Raw genomic sequence first — 25,725 nt, forward strand, 5'->3', positions numbered from 1 at the left:
GCGTCAAATGCGCCGGCATTTGAACTGGCACGTGTTGGTGACTAGTTAGTGCATTTATGGTATATTGTGTTTCTGCTGCTGCTGCTGAAAATGATGATGGTTAAATATGGGATCATCGAATATAAATGAAGAACGGATTAATCAATAACCATGAGCTCTGGCAAGTTCTTACCCTTTTTGATAAAGGTCGTAATATCTTCACAAATTTTCGTTCCTATTTACGGAAGCGTTAAGTCGCAATTTGTACACGACGTAGTTTTTACAAGATCCACTACATCCTCTCCCGTACATTCTTCATAAGAAGCGATGTTGAAGGTTGCGACTGTCTGCTAGCTCTAACGCTGCCTATGTGCACAGTGGGAACTCGCTTTATCGATTGCATCTCAAATCACAACTGGGGTCTCAATGTCCTTTTCATCTATTGCGAAATAGCTCGTACTGCTTAAGGAGGGGCATGACAACCAAACTGTTCTCCGAACCACGGTGCAGACGCACGTAACTGTGTACACGGTATAGGGTACCACATGGTTCCATGCGAAAAGAGCCAGCAGAAGCTGCACATTAAGTAGCGTATGGTACAGGCAGATGGCTGGGAGCAATACGTATACTCACAAACAGGACGTAAACAGATATGGAGATGCTAATGCATAGCAGGCGTTCTTTTCAATCATCTTTCATACCTCCCTGCTAAGAAAAGCTCAATATCAGTGTTGCTAAAGACATCGAAAAGTACTGCTTGAGGTTATTTTATTCGCACGAGGTGAGTAATGAACAGGTTCGGGATCGGATAGCCAATCACTCCACTTTTTTCCCGACAGTTAATGTGACTCACAAACGTTTTACAATCAAGAGCAATGAATTTGAGGTAGCTGCTGTTTCGAAGAGACACTGTTCCAAAAGCCACGGCGAATGGAGTACACTGGTGTCCAGAATTAAAGCAACAAACGAAAATTTTGCAAAGTTACGTTTATTTTGCCACAAAACATTATAAACAGGTGACAGTAAAGTAGAAACAATGTAAAGAATACAGAAAGTAGACAACTGCAATATGCATAGAGGTAGACAAACATGTTCTTCGTTTTTTCCATTTTGTCGGATTTGACGCACATTCTGACAACTGTTAATGTGCTCAGTACGGAGTGTGACCACCTCTGGCAGCAATACAGGCCTGACAACGACGGGGCACGCTGTGAATGATTTCATCAGTCTCATGTTGAGGCAATAACGCCCATTTTTCCTGCAGAGCTGTTCGCAAGTCTTGGAGAGTGCTCTACGGGATTCAGATCGGGAGAGCGAGCAGGAAGGAAACATTAACCACCTGTGCATTATGACGAGCATTATCGTCCATCAGTACGAAGTCTGGGCCCACCGCTCCTCACACCAACCGCACATGAGGTCCCAAGATCTCGTCACGATATATGACACCAGTTAAATCTTGCTGATTCACCCCTACAATTTCATGAAGAGGTGTTCGATTGGTGAACATGATACCTACCCACGCCATTAGGGATCCTCATAGATAACCCTACCGAGCGAGGTGGAGCAGTGGTTAGCACACTGGACTCGCATTCGGGAGGACGACGGTTCAAACCCGTCTCCGGCCATCCTGATTTAGGTTTTCCGTGATTTCCCTAAATCGTTTCAGGCAAATGCCGAAATGGTTTCTTTGAAAGGGCACGCCCGATTTCCTTCCCCATCCTCCCCTAATCCGAGCTTGTGCTCCGTCTCCACTGACCTCGTTGTCGACGGGACGTTAAACACTAATCTCCTCCTCCTCTCGATACCGGTCTGTTTCCACAATGTTTGGATCCCGAAATCGATTCCCGTGTTCACTCCAGATGCGAATCCGTCGGGAATCACTCTCCAAACGAAATCGAGACTCGTCTTTGAAAAGAACATTGGCCCACTGTTCGACCTTCCAGATGGCTTGTTGACGACTCTGCTGTAGACGTTCTCTTCAGTGAAGACGCATCAGAGGTACACGTACAGCAGGTCTCCGATCGCAGAAACCACTCTACCGAAGCTCTTTGTACACTGTTTGCCTCGATGCAACTCGTCCAGTGGATGCTGCGAGGTCAGATGCCAGCTGCCATGCAGTACTAAGGCGGTACCGTCGTGCCCTTACAGCCAAAAACGCTCCTCTCTTTCTGATGTCACACATGGTCGACTCTGCCCTGGTCTTTGGGATACAATTTCGGTGTCTATAAACTGTCGCCACGTTCGAGAAACAACAGAACAATTCACATTAAGTTATAGGGCCACGTCAGTTTGCAACTGTCCTATTTCCATTCTTCCTACGGCCCTCCACCGCAGAGAGTCTGGTAGGTTTCTTCTGTGTGCCGTGCTGCGCTGTCAGTGACTGTGTACACGACGATTGTGAATGTGGGACTACCCGGCAAACATTACTCCGTTTGAGAGGTGCCCTAACGCCACTATTGGCGTGGTTGTCTGTTGACTGGAATGCCATCTTCCGAGAAGAACACAATCGTACAGACATCTGTTAACAGTCTGTATGATTATATCGTGAATTACACACAGAACGGGGAAGTAGTTGTTTTAATTCTGAACACCTTGACAATCTAAAATACACAAATGAGCAAGAACATAGCATGAAATCAATCGCCATGTGATGCTGATCAATAAACTATAATGGTCGGACAAGGGTACATCTAGAACTGGGGGCTCAAGGATGCAACAGATGGCGACATTACATAACGGACTTAGCGTTTCTCCATCGATCGTCTGGCTAAACGTGCTGCTGAAGAGACTACGGCACACGTACGGGATACCCAGAGATTGAAAATTTTATTTCCTATTTGCCTTGGTTTCTCAAAAGGTATTTTACCATCGACTTTCAACGAAAACTCGAGTTTTGGTATTGTCTTGGTGTATTCGAAGTACGATTGACAACCGTGCGTATTCTGTTGTCTATGGTGCGTTCTAAGCTCTTCATGGCATGTGACAGAAGGCACACAGGTCAGTAGTTGGAACATTCAGACGGATTCCCTTCTGCTTCCACACAGGTTGTACTGCTGAATGTCGGCTCTCTTTGTGTCTAGTTTAATGTGTCACGTGAGTGCACTGTCATTGGACTGGCTGTGGTGCAGCTCCGAGTGCAGAATGGTCAAGACGTGCGGAATCAATGTGTTTGATCGCAGCTACGTCATTGAGTGCTGGCACATGCAGCACTATCTGCCATATCGTCTAACAAGAGGCTTTTCATGTCAACAGTGTACTTAGAGTAGACTACTTCATCCTTAGCACCTGTCCCGTAATATAGAAGGGTTCGTATTTTCGGCTCTGTCTCCACTTGACACGATCTTGTACTTGGATAGGGGGAGGTCCATATGGAGGATATCTAGTTGCCTTGGTTTCTCAAAAGATATTGTACCATCGACTTTCAAGGAAAACTCGCGTTTTGGTAATGTCTTGGTGTATTCGAAGTATGATTGACAACCGTGCGTATTCTGTTGCCTATGGTGCGCTCTAAGATCTTCATGGTATGTGACAGAATGCACACATGTTAATAGTTGGAACATTCAGATGGATCCCCTTCTGCCTCCAGAGACGTTGTACTCCTGAACGTCCGCTCTCTTGATATCTCTCAGCCATTGATCTGCATCCAGGTGCCTTGGTCTATACAGTTCTACTAGCTGATCATCTGGCCTGGTCGCCTTCCCAAGTTTCATCTTCCCTATGGCTTCTAGAACGTCAAGCTTGGTGATCGACATGAGTCCTTGAAAGGGTGCCAACTGTTGTACTGTGGGAACTTTTCATGGGAGACTGCGTCCAAGTTCAGCCGCCACCGCTCTATTGCCTTCTATAGGTCAACGGTAAGTTTATCTTCTTCGTCAATGATGGCACAGAATTTCTCGAAGCCGAACGCCTATGTTGCTCGTTTACTAGGTGACAGGTAACCCTCTCGCCAGCTGTGTGTCAGATCCCGCTGCAGTGGACTGGTTTGACTGTTGCAGCCGAGTACTGAGAGTAGAGTCGACTGTTTGAGGGAAACCTCCGCTGCCAAAACCAACTGCCACAAGCAATAGTATGTTTAGGACAGGGGTCCCCGTCGACTTTGTCGAATAGTAACAGCACACGGTGATATAAAAGTCAGTTCATTCATTGATGACAAATGGGATAATTTTTCGAAGGACATCATATTCGGCGTTGACTATAGAAATTGTTTCATCATTGTTATTTTGCTGTTTGGGCCATTTTCAAGCTTCAGCACATATGATACTTCAAAATTTTTCGCCAAGTATATGTCTGCAGTGAACAGGCTTAGTTTTGACGTGACATGTATACATGTCCGAGTATTTTAAAGTCAGAGATGTGCTGAAGCAAAATATTATGCAGTACCACTTGATAATGGCCCAAAGGCCAAAACAGCAATTGTGACATATATGATTTCTACAGTCAACGGCTAATATGATGTCTTTAAAAAAAATTCTACATGATTGAACTGCAGCATGAGAAGTTAATCAGGTGGGATAACGGTCTGGACTATTCATTGCACAATAGAAAGTAATTAGAATTGTGTGTGGGGTTCACATATGAACATCATCAGGTATCGGTAAGCAGCTGAGAATATTAACCAGTCTCAGTACATTTACTCACTAATGAAACATGTTAGCAACAATCTGTCTGAATTAGATTAACAGAGATATTCACAAAAACAACAGTAGAAGGAAAAATGTTTATATTTACCAACTCCTAAATCATAGACGAATTCTTGAATATAGTCATTTGTGTATAAAAACATGTAAATCGCCAGCATGTAGCCATTTAAATATTTTCCACTCTTATTTTATGTATGTGTCCAGTATATGTGCAGTTAACACATTCCATACATTAACGTCTATGGAACTCTTAACTAACTAATACATAAACCGCGGTACAGAAAATCGCTCGTGATTTCTGGACTGGACAAAAATAACCGGGGAGCATTCATAATATTCACTACAACATCTTCGCTATGGCATGCAGCATCCACCGCACCATCTCTGCTCACCGCACGTCAGTCACAGAAGTTAACTACGCCAGTGGGCACCCTTAGCATGGAAAATGGCCACCTGAGCTGACAAGTCGCTACGCACTGATATTTGCCAATGGCAGGAAACAAGTACGAGGAAACCACTTGAGGCGATGACACCTACTTGCCAACAGCGTTCCGTTCAGCAGGTAATGGCAGAATCCTCGTGTGGGGAAAGAAATGGGCCTCTCATATGGCTGCCATCAATGGATACCATTTGTTCGCCCACAGTATGTAAGTATTTGATAGCTTCTTGCTTGGTTAGGTGTCAACCCATTTAAATGAGGGTAGAAGATGTGATGGCAACCATTTCACGGGTAGCAAGTTATTATCCTTACATCTGGATTACAGTATGTTCAACTTCTGAGTCCATAAAAGCTATTACATTGAAAGGCTGTTAAAATTAACTGTATTGACTCGTGATTTTTTGTGTGTTGTGAGGGCGGACAAGAGATACCGCATAGACGGTACAGATGCCCGCAAATTCTCCAGGTCGTGGTTGCCAAGATGGAGTATTCCGTTGCAAGGCACTCCGTCTTCCCTAGTTTGAACCTTCCTTCCCGCATGGATTCACCAATGGCGCCAGAGAAGTGATTCTGACCATTAGAGGAAGGCAGTGCTAGCCAATCTAACTTCGGAGTAGCCTGTCCAGACACACAATGAGCACTAGGATGGCTATGGAAAGTAGAGCCTGGCACACAGTCGGGGGTTCTCTCCGAAACCCGAGGGGTTAAACAACCCCCACAGCAAGACCTCTGCTCATTCGGACCCGATTCCGTCTGCGGTCTATACGCGTTCCGTGGCTGGTTCAGGTAGTCTCCCGACCACATGGTCCTACTCCTCAGGTTCCATGTGGAGATAGTTCAACCGAGTGCTACAGTGGTCAATCCGTGGCTTTGTTGCCCACTAGTTGCGATGATCTAACCACCGGAAATTATGATGGCCACTCGTAGTTACGATCGCAGCAGGACCACCAACGTCTCCATGCATCACTCACATTATCTGTCACGATATACAGCCGTGTAACGCCTTCAGACCACATTTCTCCCGCGCGCCCTCAGTTGTGTGTTTTATTCAAATGGCTCTAAGCACTATGGGACTTAACATCTGAGGTCATCAGTCCCCTAGGCTTAGAACTACTTAAACCTAACTAACCTAAGGACGTCACACACATCCATGCCCGAGGCAGGATTAGAACCTGCGACCGTAGCAGCAGCGCGGTTCCGGACTGAAGCGCCTAGAACCGCTCGGCCACAGCGGCCGGCTGTGTTTTATTCCTTCCTTTTATAAGTGCCCTTTAATAGCTATGTGTGTACTGTTTTGCTTGGCTGGCTAACCATTGTCTCCCGGTCGTGTAATCACTACCTTGCAACCAGCCACAACCGTCATCGATTTCAGTGCCTTTTTACCTTGAGTGAATTTCATTACGGATTTCACTTTTTCTTTGCAAATTATACCTGCTTAAAACAGTCTGTAGTCGACTGTTATTTGAGAGCTGTGCTACCCACTCTTGCACTTCCTCGTCCGACTGAAACCGACGTCCGCGCATGTCTTTCTTCAGTTCGCCACAGAAGCATAGCACTGTGCAACAATGAAAATGTCAATCTAACGAAAATAGCCAATTCCTATCAATTCTAATGTGCTGACAATTCAAAATTGGCTCTAGTTTTCATTTTACACTGTTTTATTACGGTGAGATAAATATATGCGGACTTTTATGTTAAGTTTAAAATCAAATATTATAATGGTTTGTCAGACATAATAACTAATAACAATGGATTATTGTCCCTGTCTTACTTGTGTGCAATATTTTGGTTATAAACATTTTGATACCAGTTTTAGTAAACTTTTTGTCCCCCTCCTTTTCAACTTCAGTGACTATATTAATGCATGTAATAATTTTTGCACATTTGTTTCCAGATTAACTACCAGTTGTTCAAGTTGACTGCTATTGAAGTGAACAAAAATGTCACGAGTTTGTGTTAATAGTGCTGACACATTTTGCTATGTGTAGAGAAGTGACATTTGCTTCACAAAAACAGCAAATAACACCATTGATTAAAAAAGCTTAAGTTGTTATTTTGGGTGCAAAAAAGGTGATCAGGATAAACCCTGGGCTCCACGTGTGATCTGCAGTACTTGTACCAGCAACCTCAGGAATTGGATGCATGGTTCAAATGGCTCTGAGCACTATGGGACTTAACATCTGTGGTCATCGGTCCCCTAGAACTTAGAGCTACTTAAACCTAACTACCCTAAGGACATCACACACATCCATGCCCGAGGCAGGATTCGAACCTGCGACCGTAGCAGTCGCGCGGTTCCGGACTGAGCGCCTAGAACCGCGAGACCACCACGGCCGGCTTGGAGTCATGGGAAAGGACGTTCATGGTCTTCGCAGTGCCCATGATCTGGCGTGAGCCAACTAACCATGTCAGTGACTGCTATTTTTGTGTGGTTCCTCCTATCAAGAAGGCAATGTATAAGAAGAAGAAGCGGACAGTTACCTATCCTAACATTTCATCTGCCATACGTCCAGTTCTACATGACGAAGGATTGCCAATGCCTAAACCACCGACAGAGTACGAGATTACGTCTGATGGGGATTCTGAATGTCCTGAACCATGTATATCACAACATCCAGAGTTTGTTCCAAATATATCATCAACTGATGATTCACAAAAATTTTCTCAAAATGAGTTAAATGATCTCATTAGAGATTTGGAGCTCTCTAAAGCTAAGACTGAGATTTTAGCATGAAGATTGCAGCAGCGCAGTTTTCTGGAAAGCTATGTAAATGTTTCATTCTACTGCAGAAGAGAGCAACAATTCACTCTTCTTTTTTTTTTTTTTTTTTTTTTTTTTACATGCAAGATAGTCTCGTGGCACGTGTAGACATAAATGGTCTAATGAAGGCTCTCAGAATTAATTACAACCCTGATGAGTGGAGACTCTTTATTGATTCGTCGAAGTTGAGCTTAAAAGCAGTGCTTTTACATATTGGTAATGAGCTTCCTTCTATTCCAGTTGGGCATAGTGTGCATATGAAAGAGTCATACCAAAACATGAAAATTTTACTAGAAGCCATCAAGTATAATGACTCCCAGTGGCAGATTTGTGGTGACTTGAAAATGACTGCACTGATATTAGGTATGCAGTTAGGGTATACTAAATATTGCTGCTTTCTCTGTGAATGGAATAGCTGAGCTTGTGCATCTCATTACAGTAAACATGAATGGCCGGCCCACCATAAAATCTCTTTAACCAGGTGTAAAAAACGTTAAGAGTGAACCTCTAGTAGACCCTAAAAACATTCTGCTCCCGCCTTTGCACATCAAGTTGGGTCTCATGAAAAACTTTGTTAAGGGACTGAACAAAGATGGTGACACGATTAAGTACTTAAGGCAAAAATTCCCTTACTTAAGTGATGCCAAAGTAAAGGAGGGCATCGTTGTAGGCCCGTAGGTTCGAGAGCTTTTCAGAGACCGTACTTTTGATGGAATCATACAAGGTGATGAGAAGCATGCATGGGAACGTTTTAAGACAGCCTGTTTACAGTTCTTAGGGAAGAAACGAGAAATAAATTACAATAAGATTGTACATAACATGTCATCTTATGAAAAACTTGGATGCGACATGTGATTGAAAATGCATTTCTTACTTAGTAACCTTGACTTCTTCCCCAAAGATTGTGGTGCAGTAAGTGATGAACATGGGGAGTGATTTCATCAAGATATTGCCATATTTGAGAAGAGGTATGCCTGAAAGTGAAGCCCTACTATTTTAGCAGATTACTGCTGGACTGTGATAAGGGATGTTCCCGAGGATGTGTATAAACATCAAGCCAAGCGAAAACGGCCATCTTCTGAATTTGTCTCTGAACAAAATATGTAATTGTATATGCTGTACATATGGACATTTAACATTTGTAATCCTTTATATACATCTTTGTCCAGTTAATTTATATGTTTTCTTTTGTGCTTTACATAGTTCTGGTGAGAGTAGACTTACAAAGTATTTTCATTCATGTAATATCATCATTTTTTCTTAAAATTTTACTTTTGTACTTCCAGAATAGCACTGAAATTTATCAATGCATAACACATAACGTAATTCAAGTAATTATTCACTTAAAATTTGTTATGCTGAATCTGGGAACATGAATGCATATTTAGTTAGTGAGTTATTTATACAAAAATGTAGATTACTTTTTTAAAATACTAGAGGTAAATAGTTATGAAGATGATTATTTTGTATCATTTTATACTGAAATAAACATAACTAACTCAAAATCATGCAATTTACACACTTTCACTTCAAATTTGTTGTTCAGTGCAGCCTTCGTTCGACTGGCAGTGTGGGGGCGGGCGTTTTCGTGCAACGGGATGATTCCATCCGACAGCATTCCTGGGCGCTTTAACTTTATGGCGCGCCGCAGTTTCTGCAAAATCTCTTCATAGCGCTGCGCATTGATTAGGGTTCCACGCTCAAGGAACTCGCTAGCAGAGCCTCCCTGCAGTCGAAGGAGGTCATCATGAACTTACTGGAACTTGTGTGATCAGCTTTGGATCTCTCTGGCGGAGAGATGCGGGATGTTTCCACTGTTTGCTTTGCCATTGGTCCACGGGCTGTCTGAATGCAGTAGGACGCAAGCATCCAGTCGCACGATAACGCCCGCTCCCACACCGCCAATCGAACGAGGGCTACGCTTCAGCGATTTGGTTGGGAAACACTGCAACATCCTCCGTAAAACCCGGATCTTTCACTGCGTGATTTTCACGTCTTTGGCGACCTGAAGAAAGACACTCGTGGACGTCTGTTTCAGTCGGACGAGGAAGTGGAGGAGCGGCCGACCACGTCCTACGAAACGGGAATTGATCGTCTCGTGTCCCAGGGGGATAAATGTCTTAAAGCGTCATTACTTTTGACAGAAGCTATTCCATGGTTCCATTGTAGAGGGTGTTCGGGTTTCATTTGACTGGGCCAAGGTCGAATCACACCTGTAGTAAGAAATGAATTCGATGCCTTAGGCCCAGTGAGGACAGAGTAGGGGGGGTGTGTACTTCCAGGCCACACATCAGGGAACACGGTTCCATCTTTTCACAAGATGTGTTTTTACCTTGAGCTCTGTCCATGAGAAAATGGAGATTTCCAGTTGAAACGGTCCAGTTCCATACTTTTTTGTAGTCCCTGAGCAAATATTAATCTTAAATGTAAAAAAAGACGATCTGAATTTCAAATGTTGCTGAATGGCGGAAGAAAGCCAACAAGTGGGAAAAAATTGATTAACCATCTTTTTAACAAATTGTTGCATGTTTACTCTAAAGAACGTCCGAGCAGCCGCTCAGCTTTGCGTTCTGCAAAATTAAGTACAGTCGGTGGCAGAATTTGCTAGACTTCTCGCCTTTTCGGTATACTGAACGTCACAGCTTTAACTGTATTACACAGCATAACATGGAAGAAGACTAAGTGCTACCAACCTATAGATTACAGTAGTGAAGTAGAAAACTTCTGAGCTTTCTTAGATTTTTTAGACCATTTGAGAGATTAATTTCTCTCTTATGTTTAATTGTTGTGTTTAGTAATGGCTCTGAGCACTATGGGACTTAACTTCTGAGGTCATCAGTCCCCTAGAACTTAGAACTACTTAAACCCAACTAACCTAAGAACATCACACACAGTCATGCCCGAGGCAGGATTCGAACCTGCGGCCGTAGCGGTCGCGCGGTTCCAGACTGTAGCGCATAGAACCGCTCGGCCACTCCGGCCGGCTGCGTTTAGTAAACTAACAAAAAATGCTATTTAGCGTTCACCGTACTAATATAGCCAACGGCCTTGCGACATTGATAACACCGGTTCCCGTCCGATCACCGCTATCGGGCTTGGCTAGCAGTTGCATGGGCGACTGTCCTGGTCCACTGAGTGCTGTTGGTACTTGGAGTGCACTTAGCCCTTGTGAGGCCAACTGAAGAGCTACCTCACTAAGAAGGAGCGGCTCTGGTCACGAAACCTAACAACAGCCGGGAGAGTAGTTTCCTGACCACATGCCCCTCCATATCCGCATCTAGTGACGCCTATCGGCCCTGGATGACACGGTGGTCGGTCGGTACCGTTGGGCCTTCTGAGGCCTCTTCAGGCGGAGTTTTTTTAGTGCTGATACAAATAAATTAAAACTTATTATGATAAAGTTACGAAAAAAGTCTCTTAATAAAACGAAGTACACCAGATCGTCATATAGTAGCAAAATGCTAAGCACTTTCAGCCTCAAAACGGTCTCTGTCTATGTTCAGTCTACAGCTATACTGAAGTAGCGGTGCAGGACTACCCAAAGTCATATAAATTTAATAGTAAGGGTAGATATCTAACAAATTCAGTTAAAAAATCATTCAGTGCTACAATTAAGTCAGTATAGCTGACAGCAGCAGAAAATGCAGGTGCTAACAGGTGTGCAATTCAGCAAGTTTTTCATCTTTAGATCTACAAGGTACAATATCAAGGTAGCGACAAAACGTATGGGGACGAGAAGTCGTTTTAGGATTTCTTTACTGATTGTCGAACTGCCTGCTAGTGACTCTTTCACAGAAGAGGTAAAAATCTTATCTCCAGCGAGATTAGAAGCGAAAACTAGCTCACTCTTCCGCTGGAAGGACGAACACTTTACCGCTAAGCTAGCGTAGATCTGTGTTAAACAGCTCTTCCTTTTTGTTCCATTTATGGGCAACACGTAAAATTCGCAATGTGAATGGCGAAGTAAGCTGCAGTTTCCGCTCACATAAGCTACAATGTTGCCAGTTCAAGTTTGCTTAGCCGTTGTGTTTATGTACTGGGAATCTCACGCTTTGAAAACGGGGCAGTGCCGGCTGCCAATACATTGACTGGAAGCAGAAATACCTATAGGCCAACGAGTTTTACTTGTACGAATAATATCCAGATGCGCTCTTATTCGAGCACCGTAAATGACGAGCAGTGGGAATTATTTGAGCAGCCCTCCTCTTCATTAACTGCTGTATTTTTTTTCTGTTTTAAGCTAACTGCAAACTAAAATTCATTTACCAGATGCGCTTTGCTTTTTTATCACCGTCGGACACTTAACATTATGAGTAAGGAACATTATTTTTATTGTTATATACCTGAAAACAGTTTCCCTTGTAAATGCTTTCATTGGGACCATCTCTAACATATAATGACGCAAGTGAGAAGGCAGCAAATCGGGAATATCCACAAAGAAATTTCATAAGCCGTGAATAACATACGATCTCGAATCAGAAAAACAAACATTGCGAGATAAACTTACTCAATGATCGACAAATAGGGGTCAAAAGCCATGGGAAAAAAGTAAGTAAATACAGTTTAAATTAGATTCCAGCTTCCAATAACATGAAATGAGAAGCAGTTGTGATGAGAATGTGCTACAAGGAACAAAAGTGCTAACAGTAATGTCTTGAATACGTGGTCCTTAAGCGAAACTGTCATGTAGTCTAGAAAAACGAAACAGATGAAAAGTAACGTCTCGTAACGATCACAACGTAACTGCTCGTGAAGCTTTGTCAGTAAGTGCGTGATGATAGAACTTTCCATTTTCTGACAACTTAAGACAAAGAGAAACCAAAATAACTGAAAGTTGTTACCCTGAGTGCAGGATTGAATTTCTATCCAGTTCCTTGTCGTAGTGCATTTTGCTCGTAGCTTATTCCCCGGTTGATTTACACTAACGACGCCTCTGGGCATGAGAATTATCGAAGTGCAAGTTTTAAAACAGGCTGCTACATGAAATACTACCGTACGGTACTTGCGGCCGAATCTGACCTCTTGCAGTTGCTCATCGGCTCTTGCTTAATTAAAACGTGAGTCACATAAATAGGACAAAAACATAGACATTACGGAACACGACACCTAATTCTTGACATTGAGGAATACACTGAAAAATTAGAACATTGGTAAGGCAAAAATTTTAGTTGAAATATGGTTTGGTTGATGACATAAAACATTTCGATATCAAATCTAATTTGTTGCTTTTGATAGTTTTCTCGTTTTGAGATCGCCCCTACACAGCTAACAGACCCTAACTATGTGTCACTCAAGATCTCTTCAAGTCGTTTTGACACTTTCGTAACTCTAGGTTGCTGTTGGAAGTGTCCGCCATCCGATACTATCTTCATCGCGGTCCTGGTGCAATGCAACATGCCATCTCACTACTCGATGAAAATATACCATTATAGACAAAAATTGTTGTTGGATCTGGTCGTCATTTTAACACTATGCTGCTTAAATACAGAGGTTTGAATGTGTGCATAAGTATCTTTGAATTTCGTGGAAATAATGCAGATCTTTGAGCTTGCCGCCTGTTCAGCTGAAAGACACGTAATTTTTCCCTCCATATCTTCGAACCTGCCATCATTTTTACGCAGCTGTTAATATTACATTGATGCTGGCTGGAGAGGAGGAGAGGGATGGAGTACAAAGCACAATTGGGCTAGTTCCGTCATCTCTGGTTCTTTAAATGCATTTATGTATTTATTTGTGTATTTATTTATTGAAACTTCATTCTAATTTGCTGACGCAGTGGTTGGTTGGAGAGGAAGGGGTTGTTGCCTGACACCATTCGTAAGGTTGATGAAGTCACTGACGAGATTGTCCCTGCATGTAGGCAATCCGCACTATAACTACCACTTTTTGTGGTAAAGTGACCGCCATTTTGGATTGTGAGCAGTGGCACGACATACTTCAAAACCATATTAAACTGCGCAGTGCGCTGGACCGTACATGGCCATACAGTTCCCGATCCTGTCTAATCCGAGCTTGCACTCCACCCCATATAACAACGTTAAACGTTAGTCTTCACATTTAAGTAAGAGAAGGCATATCCAGAAAAGCAATTTAGTGTACAAATGTACCATCACGTTGAAGAACGGTAGACACACTGTGGTCTTTCAAGAATATGGCTGCATGATGATCATAGGCATGTGACGGGCAGACGAAGGTCAGGATGGTTTTTTCAAATGAGTCACGGAAGGTGCTTGTTCCATGCTTTCTGCTCGCACTAGTTTTCTGCCTATAACGCTCCTGGCATCCCTTTCTCTCTTCGTTTGGGATAGCAAGTCGAGACAAGAGTGCGAGGTCTTTAATTGGGTACTGATCAAAGCCATAATGAGTACGTGGGGATCTGTTTCTTGTACAGAAGCCACAAAACATGTTATGTTCACGAATACTAAATATCGTCACGAAAAGATAAGTCAGAGGAAACAAGTGACCTTGTCTAGGCAAAACTTACGCAACGGTAATAAATCAACACGAATATTATCTTAATTTGTAAATGTGTACATATATCTTATATAAGTATCACGCTGGTTTCCAAAGAGACAAGTTTTATTTAACGTTTTAAAGGAATTCTAAATTGATAGAAAAGCGATGGGAATCGTAAAACAACCCTGGCAGAAAACATCTGGAAATTTAAGTTTTTTGAAGAAATCTCTAAGCACCTTTGAACTAAAGACAGGGGGTCAGGCACGTTATCCTCAGCTCTTTTTAATGTCGTCGTGGAGAATAGTGAGAATGTGGGAAGAAATTCCGCAGTTGGAAACAATAAGTGACGCAGTTGGAAAGAATAAGTGGAACACATCTTGAGAAGAAAGGAAACAACTTGGAAATCAGGTGTTTAGCTTTTGCCGATGACGCCCTTTTAGCCAGAAACCGGAGAGTTGCGCAAAGAATGCTGGAGATCTCAAATGAAATCACTGGAAAAACGGATCTCAGAGTCTCATATGAATAGACAAAGTAAATGGAACACAGACATCAATTACAGAAATAATTGGAGAGAAAGATTAGAAGGTCAGATTAAAAGGACAGAAATTCAAATCCTTATGACAGTGGGTGCAAATCAGTGGACGGGATGAAGAGGCAGTAAAGTAAGAGCCAGAAAATTAGACATTGCTTCAAAATTAACGAACAAACAGGCACAACAAACGAGCGATATCCTACACGGCCAAAATCAGGCGCTATAATTCATTTGTAAAGCCTGAAGTACTCGATACATGTTCTAAATAAAAATGGACAGTTGCAAGAAATCGAACGGAAGGAAAGAGAGATTCTCAGGTTCAAAATGGTTCAAATGGCTCTGAGCACTATGGGACTTAACTTCTGACCGAGCGAGGTGGCGCAGTGGTTAGCACACTGGACTCGCATTCGGAAGGACGACAGTTCAATCCCGCGTCCGGCCATCCTGATTTAGGTTTTCCGTAATTTCCCTAAATCGCTCCAGGCGAATGCCGGGATGGTTCCTTTGAAAGGGCGCGGCCGACTTCCTTCCCCATCCTTACCTAATACTATGAGACCGATAACCTCGCTGTTTGGTCTCTTCCCCCAACCAACCAACCAACTTAACTTCTGAGGTCATCAGTCCCCTAGAACTTAGAACTACTTAAACCTAACTAACCTAAGGACATCATACACATCCATGCCCGAGGCAGGATTCGAACCTACGACTGTAGCGGTCGTGTGGTTCTAGACTGTAGCGCCTAGAGCCGCTCGGCGACTCCGGCCGGCGGAGATTCTCAGGAAAATTCAGGGACCTCGTAAGACTACTGATATAACCTGGAAGAACAGAAAAAACGAGGAACTCTCTAAGTACACCAAAAATCTAACTGACACAACACGGAAACGATGGTTGAAGTTTTATGGACACCTAACAAGAATATACGAATTCTGACTGAGCAAAACTATCTTTAGTTACATCACATCATTAAAGTCCATCTCTAAGTGGACAGAAGAGGTCAAAAGAGATGCACAAGAAACTGCTATTACACTAGAGGTGAACCAAAACAGAAGGACTCAGAAGCAAAGTGAACTGCATAAAATCATTTGAAGAAAAATTACTAACGAGGAGATCCACACATTTTGTTTCCGGGGAGGAGAGAAAGAAAAAAGTTAAAGAAGGAGGGGGTTCTAGGAAGAGAGGAAAAAAGACCAAAAAGCCATGAGTTTCACGCGGTACATGGTTGGCCAAATTCGGAAGAAAAAGCCGTGCGGTGTGGCCGCGCGGTTTGAGGTGCCATGTCAACGGATTGCGCGGTCAGTCCCGGCGGAGGTTCGAGTCCTCCTTCGGGCATGGGTGTGTGTGTGCTGTTCTTAGCACAAGTTAGTTTAAGTTGTGTGTAAGTCTAGGGACCGATGACGTCAGCAGTTTGGTCCCTTAGGAATTCACACAGATTTGAACTTTTTTTTTTCGGAAGAGAAACGCGAGTAAGAAGTGAAAGTATGTGTACAGTAGTGTACAGTAGAAATTTCTCATTGGCGAACTTTAAAGGATCGTTGAGATGACAAAAGGTTTTGAAAACAATATACAGTTTCGCTGATGGTTCAAATGGTTCGAATGGCTCTGAGGACTATGGGACTTAACATCTGAGGTCATCAGTCCCCTGTCCGCCCCGGTGAGTGGTCAGCGTGACAGACTGTCAATCCTAAGGGCCCGGGTTCGATTCCCGGCTGGGTCGGAAATTTTCTCCGCTCAGGGACTGGGTGTTGTGTTGTCCTAATCATCATCATTTCATCCCCATCGACATGCAGGTCGCCGAAGTGGCGCCAAATCGAAAGACCTGCACCAGGCGAACGGTCTACCCGACGGGAGGCCCTAGCCACACGACATTTCCATTTCCATCAGTCCCCTAGAACTTAGAACTACTTAAACCTAACTAACCTAAGGACATCACACACATCCAAGCCCGAGGCAGGATTCGAACCTGCGACCGTAGCGGTCGCGCGGTTCCAGACTGAAGCGCCTAGAACCGCTCGACCACACAGGCCGGCTGCGCTGATGGGCTAAAACATACTGACCACCTGCTTAATAGCTTGTAGGTCTGCCTTCGGACAAGTCTTTGGTATGTTTCCGTATGTATGTGGTGCCAGAAGTCTGCGCTCAGGTAACGCAAAGCCCGTAAATTACGCAGCAGTGGTTCATGGACGCGGATCCGGCGCCCGGCAGTATTGAGTTCAGATCTGTCGAATTCGGTCACAAAGCCATGGACGTGAGTTTCACTGTCATGCTCCTCTATAGTATATTCTGACCTTGCGAAGCGGACATTTATCCTGCTGGAAGGTGGCGCTGCCGTCGGGAAAGACATGATGTGATGCAGATAGCCCGCAATTACGGGTATATAGTTCCCAGCTGTCTTTCTGTCTTTGATTACTGCCATAGTTGCCATGGAAGAGCGGGTAAATATCCACTAAAGCATAATATTGACCTACCTGGTCTGTGCCCATGGAGCGGAGCATACTTGGGGCTGCCGTCCGTCTACGTGCCAGCATATGCGGACACGATCATCGATCTGGTGTAGCAAGAAAAGTGATCCATCCTACCAGGCGACAAGTTTCTATTGCACCAAGGTGCAATCTCGATGCCCGCTGCAGTCGTAATTGACGATTTCATTGGGTTAACATGGGGACAGGTAGAGGTCGTCATAGCAGGGCAGCATATTCAACAATGTGCAATGACAGGTGTGCTCTGAAACACTTGTGGCTACACCAGTATTTTACTTTGTCGTCAGACCTGCCACAGATCAGCAACTGCGCTGCTTTGCAGAGCGACAAGCCTCCATCCTAAACGTTGTGTGGTGAGGAGTGCCTTGTCGCCCACTCGTCGTTTCACCGCACTTTAACCGAACTCCACAGACGCTCACGACAGTAGCACAAGAACAGATCATCAGCTTCGTCGTTTCCGGCGGGCCCCAGCAGTCGGCCCTCTGTCAAAGTCGCGTATGTCAGCAGTTTTCATTATTTGAGGCCCGTATCGTCGCTAGAATGGTTCCTCATTCGTCCATGCTGCGCTTGTACAGGGTGGTCAGAAACAGCTGGGAAGTGTGTATGGATGTTTCATGGTAGGTTTTGCTGAGAAATAACTGACAAGAAAATACTTCGAGTTAATTAGCATTGAAGTTAGCCAATCAGGCCGTTGCGCGAGCAAATTCAAGCGGCCCGCCAGATACAATTAAATTAGTGTCAGTTGTTATAGCGTAGATGACAGCGCACGAGACTGGTCAGCTTTTGGATCGGATTCGATACTTGCTACTACCCCTTGCCCAATTTTTGTATCGTCCTCTTGTTCGGTTTTAGAGAAGCATACGAAGGCCACGTTTGTTGACACCGTCTCTGGGGGGCCACTTGAATTTGTTCGCGCCGGCATGGTAGGCTAATTTCAATGCTAATTAACTAGAAGACTACGCAACGTATAGAATTTTTTCCGTAACAATTATTTCTCAGCACAATCTACTCTGTAACACCCTTACAAGCTTTCCAGACTATTTCTGACCACCCTGTTTACTATACGAAGATGGTATCTGTTCTCCATCTTCATACAGTTAAGGCTAACCGGCCATTGACCTCCTCCTGTGCTGGATGCACACGCATTGCCCGAACTCTTACGGGACTCGGAAAGATTGTCTACCGCGAGTAATGAGTGTAGTGGGCAGGGACACTACGAATATAATGTGTGGACACTAAGTTGGGAATGTGGGTCTCAGGGGGAGCGTGCAAGGCATAAATCCCTGCAGTCGCACTATCCTCTGTGCCCTCGGTGGCTCAGATGGATAGAGCGTCTGCCATGTAAACAGGAGATCCCGGGTTCGAGTCCCGGTTGGGGCACACATTTTCAACTGTCCCCGTCGATGTATATCAACGCCTGTAGACAGCTTAGGGTCTTGATTTGATTGTCATTGCACCATGTACACTTTCCTTATCGTGTCGTGTCACATACGCGCACAGCCACCAGGCGGCATTTAATTTCGTGGTGAGCAGTGGTCGTAGTGCTTCCACTCATTACCGAGCTAGATGGTGCAATGGTTAGCACACTGGACTCGCATTCGGGAGGACGACGGTTCAAACCCGCGTCCTGCCATCCTAATATGGGTTTTCCGTGATTTCTCCAAATCGCTTCAGGCAAATGCCGAGATGATTCGTTTGAACGGGCCTGCCTGCTTAGCCTGTATGGTCTGATGCCATAAATGGAGGCACTCCCCGACTTGTACATTCCTGAGGACTTCCTTCCGTGGTTCAGATGCCAGCGTTTCTGACTGACATACAGAAGACCTGAATGCTATACCCAGTACTACTAGGGTACTTAATTAAAGGAAACAAATGAATTTCATAATCTTTTATTAAATATAGTAGAAAATATACGGACAAACAATTCAAGAGAAAAATTACAGGATTATGTCGAAAATGCAGAGCTCATAAAATTCAGTCATATTAACGTATCATCAAGCTCTCCTTCTGAAATTAAGAGAGTTATATATTCTCTCAAAAATAAAAGCTCATCTGGATTTGATGGCTTTTCCAATCGAGTGCTAAAGATTTGTTTCCACACGCGGTTCAGTCACATTATTGTGACAGCCGCCTATCTTCGCCGTTAAAGCGCAGTAACCACTCACAGACGGTAGGTAGCAGAAGCACTAGCAGTGAGGGGTGTATAAAACCTACGGTGGGACGCGGAAAACAGTGCAGTCGTTGTAATGCGCAAACGAAGTGATTTATCGGACGTCGAAAGTCCATGATCATTGGATGGAAGCATTTCCGAAAAGACTAATTTGTTAACTATTCGTGTATCGCCACGGTTAAACTATGTGGTGCAAAACCGGTGCCTAGGCAGTTTTGGCAAACCACAGGCGATAGATCACAGGTGCGAACATCGGCTGCGAAGACGTGTACGGGCGAATAGACATGCAACTGTTGAGCAACCGACCGCCCAAATGAACCAAGGGGCTACAAACAGCGTCTCCTCAACGACCGTTGCTGCGTATTGACCTTCGCAACAGGCGCTTGGTTCATTCACCCATGCTGACTGCTGTTCATCGGCGACCAAGGCTGGAATTTGCACGCTAACAACAACTCGACGTTCACTGAGTGGTGAGGGGGGGCCTTCTCAGACGAATCACGTTTTATCCGTGTACGGCTTGAAACTTCTGGAAGCAAACACTCTGCAACAATCACCGGGAGCTTCAAGGCCAGAGGAGGTAGCGTTATGGTCTGGAGAATGCTTTTGTGGCATTCCCTGCGTGATATCGTCCTTCAGTAAGACACTTTGCATCAGTACAAGTATGAATCTATTCTTAAGCAATTTATTCAGGTTGGTCACGAAGTGACTGGACAGTGTAATAAGTCTTGTCTTACCCGAGTTATGTAATGCATCACTCACTCAAAGTATTTTTTCAGAGAGACTGAACTATGCCATTGTTAAACCTCTCTGTATAAGAAAGATGCTAGGAGAATTGTCAATAACAACCGACCTGTTTCACTGCTAACATCATTTTCGAAGATTTTTGAGAAGGTGGAGTATTCAAGAACAGTATCCCACCACAGCAACAATAATATCCTCAGTAAATCAGAATTTGGATTTCCGAAGAGTTGCTCTATCTAACAACGTCATGTACATGTTCAGTCACCGGATTTTACAAGCATTAAATGACAAAATACTGTCGGTTAGTATTTTCTGCTACCTATCTGTGGTGTATGACTGTATGAATCACAGCATTGTGCTAGGCAAATGAAGATTTTATGGAACTGATGGTATAGCCAACTAAAGGATAGTGTCATATCTAACCAGAGCATGCAAAAAGCTGTACTTAGTAATTAAATCATTTTATTCCGGGGACGCTATTCTGACTGCGGAGAAATCAGGTACGGCGTTCCATTAGGCTCAGTCTTAGGCCCGCTGTTGTTTCTCTTACATGTAAACGATCTAATATACAACAAGTGAAATTAGTTCTTTTTGCGGATGACATTAGTATTGTAATCAATCGAAGCATACATTCAGCAACAGAAGAAATAGTAAATGATCTTAAAAGAATCATTGACTGGTTTTCTGCGAATGGTCTCACTCCCAAATTTAAAAAGACATCATATTCAGTTTAGAACCTCTAGAGGTACTACACTAACATAAGTGTAACACACGGTGAGCCAATAATAAAAGGGGAGTCACCTCCAAAATTCTCTGGTGTCCGTATTGATGAGAATTTAAACTAAAGGAAACACAGTTTGAACTCCTACAACAACTTACTACAGCCACATTTGCACTTACAATTATTGCTAATCTTGGCGAGAGAGAAATCATTATGTTGACGTTTTGCATACTTCCATTCAATAATGACATATTGAATAATTTTCGGAGGCAACTCATCCTTAAGAAAGGAAGTCTTCACTGGTCAAAAACGTGTTGTAAGACTAATACGTAATGCTTATCCACATTGATCTTGTAGACATCCGTTTGAGGACTTTTGCGTTCAGATTGCTGCTTAGAGTACAGGATGGTCCAAAAGTCCAGAAACACCCTGATAAAATCCATACGTAGTAGCCAACAAGAAAACAGAGACCCTACACACGAGGAACGGGAAGGGGGAAACATTATAGGCTATGCCACCAACATGGCGACCACCTTGAAAGCCGCCATCTTGGATTCAACTCCAAAATTTCAAATGGGAATGTGGTCATGTGACATATCGAACAGATAGAGAATTTCACCAGAAAAACAATCCCATTGTTATTTTAAACATTGCTTTATTCATTCTCAGGTTAAAGCCAATTATTTGCGGCAGCAGTGGGACGCTTGGCACCGTGAGTATTACGTACTGAGAAGTCATAAAATGGAGTCTGAAACGGTGCAAAGTGACTATCCCATGCCTGATATATTACATGTGTTTAACTGTTAGGTATCATTTACTCATGCTAACGTTTTAATCATTGTTTCCTTATTTACAGGTTACAAAATGTCCTTAACACATGAAGAATGCATTGAAATCATCTTGATATCAGGAGAAAGAAGCACATGGGTCATCGCTGAGGATTTCAACAGTCGTCACCCAACCAGACAGCCCATCACCCATAGCGCAGTTGCCAAGCTTTTGGCCAAATTCCGAGCAACAGGTTCTGTCGCAGATAAACCTAAGTCTGGAAGAGCAAAATCCGCCACCGATGAAGCAACAACAGTGAGCGTGTTGCCATCATTTATCAAGAGTCCTCAACGGAGTACTCGTCGCGGATAGCCGTACCTCCATACTGCGAATTTTATCGCAGCACAAATGGCACCCTTACAAAATTCATCTGCTCCAACACCTGAACAAGGATGACCCAGACTGTTGGGTACAGTTCGCAGAATGGATGACACAGCAGCTGCAGATAAACCCACGTTTCCCCTATCGGGTGCTGTTCAGTGATGAAGCCAATTTCTTTATCAATGGTGAGGTGAACAAACAGAATCACAGATACTGGTCTGACACAAATCCGCACTGGATTGATGCTTCCAAAATGCTCGACTCACAAAAAGTGATGGTCTGGTGTGGTGCGTCGGGTACCAAAGTCGTTGGGCCTTTTTTATTGATGGTACGTTAACAGCCAACGATTATCTGAGGTTATTGGATGAAGAAGTGTTTCCCTCGTTGTTAATGGAGGACGGGACATTTCCGGAATTCTTCCATCATGATGGGGCTCCACCACATTATGGGCACAATGTTCGAGCATATCTGGATGTGCAGTTCCCTCAAAAGTGGTTTGGTCGTGCTGTGGAGTGGCCACCACGTTCACCAGATTTGACTCCTTCGGATTTTTATCTTTGGGGTCATGTCAAAGCACTGGTTTATTCTGTGAATATATGGGATTTGCATCATCTAAAGCAGCGCATTGTTGATGGATGTGGTCAAATTCAGCCAGATGTGTTTGTCAAAGTTCATCAGGACTGAGTTTGGAGGATAGCATTAACAATCCAACATAATGGACAACATATCGAGCCATTCCTATGACTGTTGGTGGTCTCTCGGGACTGTGTAGCATCGGCATAATGTCTCTTCGGCACATAACACACATGCTGCTGAGCATCCCACCGCTGCCCGAGAACGAATAAAGCTATGTTTAAAATTACAATGGCATTGTTTTTCTGGTGAAATTCTCTATCTGTTCGATATGTCACATGATCACATTTCCATTTGAAATTTTGGAGTTGAATCCAAGATGGCGGCTTTCAAGATGGCCGCCATGTTGGTGGCATAGCCTATAAAGTTTCCCCCTTCCCGTTCCTCGTGTGTAGAGACTGTTTCCTTGTTTGCTACTCCATTTTAATTTTATGAGGGTGTTTCCGGACTTTTGGACAACCCTGTATATTTACTCCCCAATGAAGTTTGGTATAGGTAATCCACTGCAGTTCAAAATGAATAATAATACATATAATTATATTACCAGAAGGAAAAGTGACATTCGACATTCTATATTAAGGTTATCTTTAACACAAAAAGGAATGTACAATGCTCCAGATGAAATTATAAAATGTCTCACAACCAGCAAAGTAAAATTTTAACATAAACTGAAAAAGTTTCTTCTTGACAACTCTTATTCTGTAGAAGAATTTCTGTTATTGTATTATATAAAAGATGGTGGATAGAAATTACTGACTCACATATGTATGTCTTCCTTTGCTTTTCTTATATTTAAAGAAAGAAGGAAAGAACTTGTAAATGGTCAGCATGTAGGCATTTTTACAGAATAATTTGTGATGGGAATATAAAACGACTCTTTTCACATCATTACGGTTCGTCGTGCAAATGATCAACGGAAAATGAAACTCTCACTACCAACGGATGCGCTGAAGAACCGAGAAGCTACACGAAAGATAAGTGGCGGCTCCGGATTATAAGCCGACGTTAACTGTCGCGAGAGGAATATGATAGCCGCATGCACCTCCGGTACTACCGTCAAACATATCAGTGGTCAACTAGAGTGCTAGCATCACTCTAGGATGCTAGTGCGACGGAGTTGCAATGATGCACCCAGTCTGTGTGATGTTCTGCATAGCCTTCTGATAGCTTTTATCACCACTGCAACTATTATCAGCCGTTATGTCAGAGACTAGCGTGGTACAAAGAGTGAACTCCTGTATCAAACTTCAAGACTAATCACACACTCGACACGTGAATATTGAGAACAACACGGAAATCCCACATTACATTCCTCGACATCGACCAAATGGAGGTGGCTTGCAGTTGCACTCTTACAGCCTATTAACGAAGCTCGAAAAATGCGTACCTGTGTCGCGTGGATGACTGTGATAAATGCTTCTCCGGTGTAGTATTGTGTTTGCGTTGTTACAGGTGACTCAGAAATGTGTGTTCTGGTCTTTGCCGTTGGTGCAGCCGTCTACACTAATCTTCCCTTTAGAAGCCTCTGATTGTAACTACTGCAACGTACATCCATTTCAACCTGCTACTGCCTCCCTCTACAATTTTAACCCTCACATATCGTTCTATTATGAAATTGACGATTCCTTGAGGCTTCATGTGCGCTGTAAAAACAGTTCATTGTCGTTGGGCCACCATCTTTTTCCCTGTCTGACTCAGTACCTCCTCATTAGTTATTCGATCTCTGTAGCACAGCATTTCAGAAGCGTCTGTTCTCTACTAGTCAGAACCACTAATCGTCCTCTTTTGACTTCTGTTGAAGGCTACACTCGACACAAATATCTTTAGAAAAGTCTTCCTAACAATTAAATTTATGAGTATATTCGACATTAAATGTCTGTTATTCAGAACCGCTTCTTTTACTGTTGACAGCCTGCATTTTATAGCCTCTCTTCTTCGGCTATCGCATTATTTTGCTGCCCACAAAGCAAAACTAATCGACTGCTTTCACTGTTTCACCACTAACCGTAATTCCGCTGCTTTAAAGAATCGAACGCCCATCTCACTGTTTATGATGTAATATCTCCTGAACTATGTTCTGCACAATGATAAATTTTGTAGCTACTTTCAATGGTATTTGGGGATAGTGTCTGCAAAATTAGTTGGAAATAGAGTTTGTAGAAAATAAGTAATAAATTAAAACAGCATACCTGATGGTGAAGTTTTACTGTATGAACAGCAAAAATGTAAGCGATAAAATTTTTTCCTTTCACTGGTGACCAGTTATGTGCTAATGTACTACACCACATTTTAAATACTGCACTAAAATTGTGCCACTTCTCTTCAAATGTGAGGTGGAAACCAAACTAAGATTATACCATTTCTATTCGAATGCAAGCCAGAAAGAGCACTAAAATTATTCTATTTCTCATCGAATGTGTGCTGGTATGCAAATAAAACCGACGAAAACATGTTTTATTGTGCTCTCTCCATGATAACTAGAAACCGGTACCAAGTGTTGAAATAGTGGTTAGCCGCGCTACGAACAATTCAGAGAAAGAATGTAGCTGTGTTTTCGACTGCACATCCTCTGATGTGAGACAATAACTTCCAGCACTATGAGAGCTACATTGCTCACAGCACCAGGTCAGTATTTTTCTTTTTCTTGCGTGTGAGGGATTGTAGAGGACCAGTTGATGTAACGGCGCCGTGACCAAGTGATCATGGTGACTAACTGGCAATTCACCAGCACAGGTTTAATTCTCACCACTACCATACTTTTTCTTCCATTTTATTTTATTCTATTCGTGACAATGCTAACACTCAATTAAAAAGTTTAGATATGTTCAAACATTCAATTTAAATACGTAAAATTACTGTATTAAATTTAGTTGCGATAGCTACCTTTGTATGTCAAAAGACTGGTGACGGAGGTAAAAAACGAGTCTAAAAGGAAATTTAGTATGAAAGTGTTTCTGTAGATCTGTTAAAATGCCCTGTTCCGGTAGCTCTTTGAAGGATAAAGAGAGACTTAAAGAGTACGGTATA

The 25,725-nt window shown here is 43.2% G+C and overlaps 1 protein-coding gene and 1 non-coding gene across 2 annotated transcripts in view; one reads left to right on the top strand and one right to left on the bottom strand.

The window, feature by feature from the left end:
- LOC124622543 (transmembrane protein 53) overlaps positions 1 to 25,725 on the bottom strand; it is a 185,787-nt gene that overhangs the window by 111,475 nt on the left and 48,587 nt on the right. The gene's annotated exons all lie outside the window — the stretch shown is intronic.
- Positions 18,590 to 18,664, top strand: Trnat-ugu. Its single transcript has one exon. It is a non-coding gene; the product is annotated as a tRNA-Thr (tRNA).

The sequence above is a fragment of the Schistocerca americana genome, chromosome 7 (genome assembly GCF_021461395.2).
Source record: "Schistocerca americana isolate TAMUIC-IGC-003095 chromosome 7, iqSchAmer2.1, whole genome shotgun sequence".
Lineage (NCBI taxonomy): Eukaryota > Metazoa > Arthropoda > Insecta > Orthoptera > Acrididae > Schistocerca > Schistocerca americana.